Below are 11373 nucleotides of genomic sequence, written 5' to 3' on the forward strand. Positions count from 1 at the left end.
TCAGGAATGGGCCTTGTATTCACAACTCTCACGAATACGACCCCCAAATGCAGCCACGATGTATTCAGGATTTTTATATCCATGATTTCAATAGCGAAAACTTCCACCCCCACTGTTCCACATCATTTCCATCAACTTTCCCTTCGGTTTTTTGTTCAGTTATGCATTGGATGTCATGCATGTTCTAGTGGGGGGGGGGGGTGCTAGTTCATTTTATATGGCAAACTGTTATTTTAACCTGCTTATAACGATGAAAAATATTACATGAACTGAACCTGCTTATAACGATCATTAACATGCAAATACATGAATCAAAATTGTCTTGCGTTGGTTTGGTAACGTGTGTAAAGAAGTTAAGCCCCAAGTGCCGATAAGGAGCATGCTTCCGGTGGAACACGTGATATTGGGCATGTGGTTTAAACATCTTGTCCACTACCAAGGATACACCTATCTCCAATGAACCTCTATCTTCCTTTCCACGATATCACTCCGATATTTCCTCTTTGCCTCTTTTTTTGGCCATGCTTCACTCCATAGTATCTCATTCTTACTCTTTTGTTCTTTCCATCTTGACCAATGTCGTTGTTACGTCATTCATGGTAATTGTGATAAGATGTTTAGAAACCATTTATAGGATGGAAGGTGTTTTATTTTTGTCGTGCCCCTCTTCTTCTAAAAAAAAAAGAATAAACAAATAAAAAATATATATTGAAACAAAATAAATAATAAAATAAAAGAAAAAAGGGGTTTTGATGAGTATGATTTCTTATGTGACTATCCCATTCATAGGAGTGTTGGTCTACATGTATGTATCATCGTACTGGTCACATCTTTTCTATGTGCCCCACTTCTTCTAAAATCTTAAGAGTAGGTCATCTTAGGTATCACGGCCTCCCTTTGACCATAAATTCACCCCATTGTAACAGCTACCCCATCTCTCCTACCACAATCCCAACAACTCTACAATATATTATTCTTGTTATCTTCCATATTCTGTGTTCAACCCGATAATGAAATTGGCTTATTCTATTATTGGGTAGGAGAAAGCTAATGGGGAAACAAGTACTAGGTGGCTGCCACCTCGGGAGAGAGTGATCTTGCTTGCGAAAGATGTGTGGCCAGTATCAAATGAGTGGAGCGATGTTATTTTTGGAGTATAGTGTCATACCTAGCAACAAGTACACTCCGTTTTCATGCACTTAGACATCAAAACCAAGGAGAGAGAAAGCCCACATTACTAAAAGGTCATCTCACTTTGTGATTGATATGTTTACTGCTTCCAACACTTGGTTCGTTGACCCACAGAATGAAAAAAAAAAAATTGAAAAATTACCTAGATGTTGTTAAGGGAGTTGCAATGTCTAAGTAAGGAGGTATATGATAACACCCTAAGTTCAATCTTTATTTCAAGCAATTAGCACAATTTTATGCGTTTAAATAAATTTTACTTCAATCGTATATTACATGTTAATTATTTTTCACATGTGAATTCTGATGTTTGCCTAATTTTATGCAAATTTATGAATTTGAGGGAATTCATTTAAGCTTGGAAAAATCCTGTTTAAATGAAATGGCAGGTTTAAAAATAGTTTTAATGTTAATTAACGTCTGACGAATTACTGAATTATATAGAATTCCATGGAATTGTGTGAAATTCTTTGGGAATTTATTCGAGGAAGAAGTGATACTTTGAATGAAAATAAAGTATATTTATAAGGAAAAATGGAGTTTTAAGCAATTTCTAAAGCTCAAGGGATTTTCCTTAAAATTTCGTTGCAATTATCCCCTCAAAATAGTGCGGTTTTAATCTACTATAACCAATTAAAACAGTTGCAAGGTTTTGTTGAAATTCATTAGGATTCTTTTCATTGTTTTTGTAGGAAAGACATATGGATAAATATTTTCTTGGCAGCGTCTGTCAGGGCACGCATTTTTAATCAAAGACATTTCTTAAAAATACCAGCAAATTCTCTCTACGGGGTGTTGGGGGGGCGGGGGGGGGGGGGGGGTTTACCTGGCACTATGAGAATGAACCCGCCATTTTTAATTTCAAATGCGTCGGCAAATCAGAGAACACCCCAACATTGCGTGTAGGAAAAAAGTTAAATAAATAAATGAAAATTGATCCAAGGGCTTAGATTAGTCGATTTTCATTTATTAATAACTTTTGATTGGGAAGTCCAATTGAGGTGATTTTTTATGGATTTGTTTCTCTTCATTTCCTCTTGATATATTTACAATTGGATTGTTTAGATCAATCCTACTTTAATGAAACAAGAAATAAGTACTGGTTAAGAGGTAAATTGGTGATTTTTACCATTTAACTAAGGTTTTACAGCTGAACTTTGAGAGGTGGAGGCCATTATGGATGTGGCTCTATCATAGCTACAAGACAAGAGGATCTTCATCCTGGATAAACTTTATTAGATGCTTTTTATTTTATTGTATTTGATTTTTAGTGTAATTTGGATGATTGCTTAGTGAATTCCTTCATCACTTTTCTTGATCAAGGACTGAATTTCTAAACGCTAGGCTTAAGAAGAATGTACAAGGCCTCACTAGGTTTGAAAGGAGAGAATATAAAATTTACTTAGCGATTCTATTTGCATATTAAGATATTTATGAAAGTTTAATTTCCAGGTGATAGTTGATTGCTATTATGATGTAATAATTAGTAAATTGTGTTACCAAATTTCTGAAAATTAAACTAGATCCAAATCAGATTTTGTTATAATCTCCTTTAATTAACCCCTTTGATCCTTTTGATTGGATCAAATAAGTGAATTTGGAGCTTCTTACTTCTTCTATTGCTCGCATCTCTTCTACCCTTGTTTTCTAAATGCTTCATTTAACTAGAGTTATTTGATATTCACTGCAGATCAATTTAGCTCTAATTAGGGTCAAAATTATTCAAGCAGATCACAAACAGTATTCTTCATTAGCTTCCCTTGGACAATACCCATAGTTATCACCATACATCTTAAGTTAGGTTTTTATAATGTTTATTGTATAACCAAAACTCAAGAACTACAACGGATTAAATTTTCTTTTAAAATTCACCATTATTTTATACTTATCAAATATCAAATACCATGATGTTCGTGTAGAAGACACTGAATGATATTTCATAGAGTCCGATTAAGAATTTCAGCGTCACTATTGGACTGAGTGTGAAAGTAGCTATAAAATAAAGTTTGGTGCCCTTGTGATGCCACAATGCTTTCAAAGAATAGCTAATGTATAACATCACGGTCAGAGACAATAGTTGTAGGAATTCTATGCAGACAGTCAATTTAGTGAAAGAAAATATGAGCGACATGCAATAAAAGAATGAAAGAAAACAATAGTGTGGCATCCGAAATTTACGACTTGCATGAAAAGGAGCCAGTTTTGAGAAACCACCGACTATAACAAAAGTAAACTCTAATTTCCTTGGGGTATTAGAGAGTCCTAAAATAAAGTCCATGCTAACACCTACAGTGCAGGGACGCGGACGGGACGGTTTTTTTGTCTCAGGACGGAAAAAACCGTCCCATTCAAGGATACTAGACAAATTTCGGGACAAAAATTCATCATAGGAGCATCAGATGGGACGGTTTTCGTCTCGCAGGATGAAACAGTTGTCCGTCCGGAAGCTCCAGACGATGGACGAACGAATCTGGACGGACAACCGCCAGATTCACATCCGACGGTTGAGATGTTGCCACGCGGCCTCGCTATGACCATTCGCATCAAAATCCCTGTATTTTAATCTATATTAATATATTAAAAATATTAAATATATATTTTTCTTTCAGTAACATCATGACATTCTTTATCAAGTTTGTTAACACGTTCCAAACCAAGACTTTGACTACCAGGAACAAATAACAGTTGGACATTTATACTTAAGTTATTGACATCCTTGTTTTCTACTCCAGGTTCGTGTTTGATAAACAAATTATAAGATTGGATATATTTGAACTATTTTCCATGTCTTCCATTTAATTTCATTTCGGAATTCAAATAACTAAGAGCCTCACAGTCAGATTATGACAATAAATACTGGCCCCAATACTTAAGAACATGAACAAGTGCACGTAGTTTTTTAACACAAGAAAAATACATGAGTTTAGCATCATTTAATTTCTGACTATGAAAACCAATATGATGACCCTCTTGGCGCTAGACACAACAAATAGATATTCCAGAAGAATCACATGCTATTTCAAAAATCTTAGAAAAAGTAAAGTAATTTAAGAATTGGAGCCTGGGTCATCTTGATGTTGATGGTTTCCAATGGATATTTGGGCTTCATCTGTCCAGATAAAATATCCTTTACGTAAACAACATGTAATTCGAGCCATAATTGACCTAAAGTCACTGATAAACCATATATAAAGTGTGGCTAGCCCATGAAAACTTCAAAATCACAAACCTTGTGAGGGGTTCACTATTCTAAAATGGATTTAACTTTTTTAGGATCAATAGAAAATCCTTGAGACAAAACAAAGAATCCTAAAATGGTGACATGACGTTGATAGAATGAACACTTCCTAATATTAGCATAGAACTGGTTTGATTTTGTTGTATGGCATACCATCCTGAAGTTAGAATCATCTTTCTTTCTATCATTGCTATAGTCTAAACGATCATCCAAGTATACAACGAAAAAACATTCCTAGATATTCTTGAAGGGTGTGGGTCACTACCCTGATAAATGTACTAGCTGCATTTGACGAGGCAAGTGGCATAACTAACCCTCCACAAAGACAATCCTTAGTTTTTAAAGCAGTTTTCTGTCCATCTTCTTCGACTATCGTTACTTGATGAAATCCACTTCTCAAATCAATCTTAGAAAATAATCAAGCACGAAAAGCATATCAATAATGTCATCTTGTACAGAATTAGGAAAACTATGTTTGACATTGATCTTATATATGCATCTAGCATCAATACACATTCTCGAAGTTCTATATTTTTTTGGAGCGTGCAATGTCAGGACGACACAAGGTCTTGGACTCTAACAAATAAACCCTTCATTAATAAATTATTGATTTTTCCATTGCAATCATTTATGCTTGGAAGGACTCATTGGATGGTGGGGAAAATTTGAAAGGGATAAACTTTCGATAAGATCCATGCCTGTTGGATATTTCGAAGTGGGGGAAGGGCATTGGGTACTTCATTAGAGCAGATTTACTGAAATTCTTGGATGATGGTAAGCTTGGGGTATTCTTTTACACCGACAAATGCATAAAAAGAGGAATAATACGAAACTAGGGTGACAACTTTCTCTAATCTACTTTTAACGAAATGATTAGAGGCCAAATGGAGGGGAGTAGGACAAACTTGCTTAGAAATTTGTTTTTGTACACAACATTTCCGATTGATTTTTTTGCCCTTAAAATGAAAGAGCATGAGTTAAATTTGATGGATATTATGTAGCCGTCAAACCAATAACACCACCGTGTTTATATATGCTTCATTGAATAAAATATTATGTTTTTTGTTATTCCAGTACGAGGATTAAGAAAAAGTCCATGACTACGTGCATTGACACAGTGAATAATGATGAGATCACAATACAATGAACTCTAGTCTTTAAACATCTATTCTAAATAACTATGTTCGATGGATAGTCCAGATGGACATTGAATTATCCATATAGAAAAACATAACGAATCATATTTATAAAATAAGTTTAAGTGGTCTTATCGCTATTAGTATGACCACTTTAAAGACATATAGTGGGTGCTCTTTGAAAAATCCCTGAATGGTATTATGGGTAAACGCCAGTCAGATTGACTCATTTCACATTTATATTAGTGATCTACTCACTTGAGACACCAAGGACATCTTGTGATTGGACGACTACATGTTGGTTGTGACTTAGAAGCCTTTAATCATGGTATTCAAACAAGTCATAGCTCGGATGTGGTAAGAAGCTCACGGGGATGATTATGTGGTCAAGATGGGAACATTCGTCCTTGATACCAAATGAGATTAACTCCATGAAGATGGTGCAGAAAATCCCTTGCTAGGGTATTAAGGATATTGGAGGAGTTCTCCAATGATTCTAGTTATGCCTCCATACTAATCAAATGACATATTAGGAGTTGACGATAAACCACACCCTAAGTCATTTGTGAATCTCGACCAGGTGATGGACTATACATATACGATAATGAATGGCGGTAAAGGTTCCCTGAGTGAGTTCAGATGAACGATGGATTAGGGTTTCATGACAAACCACACTACTATGTATCTTGTAGACCACGAGGTGTAGCTTGGCATCACGCGAGCTGGAAACTAAAGCTATTGATTGTTTTAACTAACTCCCTAGTTAGTTAATTTATAGGCTGATATAGTTAATTAATAAAATTGGTGAATAATTGTTATTGTGCCACTAATGTTTATAACTAGAAGGATACAAGGGCCAAGCGGGTCACACACCTAAGATCATAAGGGCATTGGTGGATATATTTTACTTCATATGATTTTTGAGGAAAACTTAAGTAAAATAGAAATAGGCACGAGGTACTTATTTTAAGCCCCAAGATCAGTTAGATTTGAGAGCCCTCCCTTTTCCCACCCTCTTCTCCACTCAACCAAGCGTAGGGTCATCATGCTAAGAGGATCTCTATGATGTTCAAGAATAGTTGAAGAAGACAAAGTGGAGATCCAAGCGCCAAGTTACCGACTGGATACTTCTAGAGGGCGGTCACATAAACGGCTTTAGAATGGCCTCAAAGTGAAAAAGGAAATGGTGGAACAAGTTCCCCACAAGGTACATTTGCCGTATGCATTTAAAGATTGATTATAGAGTCGATTAACACGCTTCCGCATATATGGAATCATTTTTTTCATGTATGAACAAAGGCAAAGAACCCAACACTGGCATAGGATCCAGGTTCTGACAGGTTTGGTTTAAAGGGATTTGAAAACCCTTTGAAATAACGTTAAAATTTTGAATTTTGAAAGGCCCTAAAAACATTTGAAGCCTCTTGTGCAGCCCGTTTCGGCGTTGCGCACAGCCCTAGGTGGCAGGCCTGGTGCAGACCACCCACGGCTGCACACAAGGCACCCACAAGTGCCCACGAACGCCCATGGGGACCCCGCTATCACACAACGCCACTGTACTCATGCGTAGACATACATAGTGGGGCCCTCAACGACAACCATGGGGGACCGGCAGCAATTGCTTGGAACTATCAGTGGCTCTGTGCAGTTAGCCGCGCCAGGCGACTCCGATCTAGTTTCAAGAGGTTTTGAAAGCTGTCAATGCTTTGGGTCAAGAGGGTCAGAACCAGATTGGATCCGAGTAGATTGGATTGCCGTCACAAATCTGGTTCAACTAAATTGGTCGGTTTACTAGACGCGATCTGACCAGATCCGATTAGGGCATGAACATTGATAGGATTCAATCCCATCTGATTGGGTTGGGTCAAATGTAAAAAAATAAATTCTAATTTTAGGGAATGTGGAATCTGTGTACTGAGCAGCCTCCTGCGGTCCCGTTTAAAAAAAAAGGTGTTGCACTACAACTCTTACATGTTATATGTATATATACAATAGTTAAATAGTTTTGATGTAACTTATTAGTATACATATTTTAAATTTTTTATAAAAATTGAATGCAAAATGAATTGTGTGAATTTTGAGAAAAATTCAAGGAAATTATTTATGTCTTATTAACTAATGTAAATCCAAATATAAATTATTTCAAGTTCATTAAATTATGAAAACATCATTTTGATTTTATTGAATTAAATAATTTAATATCAAAATCATTATGTCCTTCAACAAAATTCCATGAGTTATTTAAAGTTATTGAATTTGAAAGCATGATGCTCTTGTTTCTTTAATACAATTCTGAAGTAATTAAATAATTGTGTTATATTGCATTTGTTAGGTGATTTTATTTGTGATATAGATATGTGGTATAATAAGTATGTTGTGGAAAACAAAAAATTGAATGCACTTAATGTAGGTTTTGTTAATTTAGTGGACCAATTACATGAAAGTGGAGCTGACTATATGAGATAGTGAACTTACACTTTCCCACACAAATTCATACACCACACATAAGACAAAGTGTATGTTAAGATGAGATATTACATGCGTATACGCCATCAAAGATACCTATATAAGCGTGGCTGTAATAAGACATGAAATACTACATGTCCATAAAAAAAGTGTTAAAAATCCGAGTGGTAATGTGAAAGTAACGAACTGAAGAGTTGTCCTCCCACGATATTGTTTTGGGATCCAAGTCCATTTAACCTAGGTTGGTCGAGTCAACTTCAGGCTTATTTATTTAGGATGAGGAACTAAGAAGTCGTGTGTGACACAAGGTCAATATAGATGAACTGTGTAGTTTGGTGGGAGTATACTGTAGTTTGGTTGGGGTATACTTAAGAACTAAGAACTCATATTTTTTCATCAAGTAACGATGGTAATGTGCGGACAAGACTCAGTGGTTAGTAGGGGTATACTACAAGCGGCATAAGTATTGGGGACCAAAACATTATTCGATATTACAAAGAGTTGCAAGTCCCATGAGATGGGTTTTCGATAATGTGTATTGTGATTGGTGGGGCTATACTCGAGATCATACTCTAACTTTTGAAATTCTGAACCCTACTATGAGAGAGCCGGTTTCTCCACTTTCATACACTTGAGGGTTGTATGGAATAATACATTTTGTGGGAACCTAGAATCTGTTTGGACTTGTTATGCATTACACATATTTCGTGCTTGTAAATATATCATCGAGCAACCTGGTTCATGGCATAATGGATCCCAACAAATTGATTGGATTAAATTTTATTAATTGGCTAAAAAACTCAAAGACCCCCCTTAAGTATGAGCACATAACCTACTTTCTTAGGGGTGACGGGCTGAGTGAGAGTGCACCAGATGCAACTAAAGGGGAGAGAATGGAATACAAGAAGTAGAAAAATGATTCCACTACGACCCAATGCTACATCTTAGCTTCTATATGCAATGCATTGCAATGCAGCATAGATATATGTAGGCCAGGCCAATGTTACTTCATTCGATAGACTTAACTGCCAAATAGAGTAGAACTTAGAGATATGAGATATCAAAGAGCTTATTCAGGGCTTGCGTGACCGAGTCGTCTTTACTACACAATCATGTAGGCACGATGGCTGAGTCCACAAAAAGGCTATCAGCCCTGGGAGTTGAACTCCCCACCAAGATGATCACGCAGTTTATTCTTTAATCCTTACCTGATTCATTCTCCCACTTCATTGTTAACTTTGACATTAACAAAATTCAGACCACTCTACTAGAGCTGCTTAGGATGCTTAATACATCCGAGGGCAACCTTCAGAATGACAAGCTTCAAGTTCTCTATGCTACTAGAGCTAAGGAGAAGAGAAAGTGATCTCTGCTTCAGGATGAGGGAAAGGGAAGAATGATGTGAAAGCACCACAGGCACACAAAGACAACTGCGATAAAGACACCTGCTTCCATTGTAGGACCAAGCGCCACTTCAAGAGGAACTACAGGAAGTGCATCAATCAAACAACTCAAAAGAATCATGCGATGCTTCATTTATATACGTTATAGATATTTTTCTTGTAGAGATTCAACATCTTGGGTATTGGATACTGGATGTGGCTCTTGTATCTGCAATGACTTGCACTTGCTAACAAGTAGAAGAAAGCTGAACAAAGGCGAGGTGAAGATGAGAGGTGGGATGGCACAAGAGTTGCTGCTATCATTTTTGGGACAGTGAAACTCAAGCTTCTAGCTGCAGATTTTCTATCTTTAGAAGACTGGGACTATGTTCCTTGCATAACAAAGAACGTTGTATCTGTTTCATGTTTGGATGCACTTGGGTACACCTTGACCATTATGAACAAATATTATTCTATTTATTTGATGAATAAGTTGGTCGCATCAGCACCATTGGTCAATGACCCATACCAGATGGATGTTTCTTGTTATAATCATTAAATAGATGCTGCTATTAAGGAAAGTAAACAATCAGGGAACACAGCCTATTTATGAAACTACATGGGCATGTTGGAAATGGAAGATTTCTAAAGTTGCATGAGGATGCAAACTTGGCTTCATTTGATTTTGAATCATATGCAACATGTGAATTTTACATTCTGGCTAAGTTTTCCAAATCACCATTCTCGGGAAATGGGGAGCATGCCAAGGGCATTTTGGGACCCATAAATTCTGATGTATGTGGTCCTATGCCTTTCCAAGCTAGAGGTGGTTGTTCTTACTTCATTACTTCCACCGATGATTTTTACTAGGTACGGATAGGTATACTTACTAAAGTATAAATCTAAAACTCTTGAGGAATCGAAGAAATTTAATAGTGAATAAGATAAATAATCTCAAAAGTGTAGACAAATATTCGATCATGCCGAGGTGGAGAATATTTGAGTACAGAGTTCACTCAATTCATAAAGCATGATTGTATCCTAACTCAGCTAACTCCTCCATACACACTACAAATGAATAGGTTGTGGGAAAAGTTAAATTAAACCTTGTTAGACATGGCAAGATCTATAAGAATCTTCTCAAAACTACCTGTGTTCCTATGGAGATATGTGCTTGAGACAACAACACATGTTTTGAACATGTTACCCAGCAAATCGATAACTTCCACACTAAATGAGATAGAGTTTGGGGATGGCATGCCCACGTGAAGAGGAATGATCAAGAAAACCTGGAATCCAGAGCTGAGCTGAGTAGATTTGTAGGATAGTGGAAAGAGACACATGGATACTACTTTTAGCGGCCCAAGAAAGGAAGCAATTTGTTTCAAAGAGGGCCATATTCCTAGAGGACGAATATCTTCCAAGAGAAGATATTGGGAGTAAAGTAGTTTTGGAAGAAATCTTAAATTAATAAATACATGCTATCTCATCACATGAACGCTCAGTTCATGAACATGCCCCAAAAAATACAGTAGAGCCACGTAAGTCATGAAAAGTAGCGGCTACCGATGTATTGGAAATACGTATCTATAGAGATCGATCGATAAGGTCGCTACGATTATCGCTATCGACATACGTAGGCACCATTATATAAAGGTTTGGTATGGAGAACTCCAAGAGAGGTCTCATACCGAGGAGACATGGAGTTAAAATATATGACGAGCACTCACCTAAGGCCTCTAAAGACAAAGCAATGATGTCTAAAGTTCCACATGTTTCGGCTATTAGATCCATCAGGTATGCGACGCTATGTACTAGGCCTGACAGAGTAATAGAGAGAGAGAGTGAGTAAGAAAGTAAGAAAGACAGAGTAATAGAGAGAGAGAGAGTGATAGTGAGAGAGATAGTGAGAGTGAGCGGGAGAGTGATAGTAGGGCCCGCTCGTAATGCTCACTTCGGGTGG

Source organism: Wolffia australiana, chromosome 2 (genome assembly GCF_029677425.1).
Source record: "Wolffia australiana isolate 7733 chromosome 2, ASM2967742v1".
Classification (NCBI taxonomy): domain Eukaryota; kingdom Viridiplantae; phylum Streptophyta; class Magnoliopsida; order Alismatales; family Araceae; genus Wolffia; species Wolffia australiana.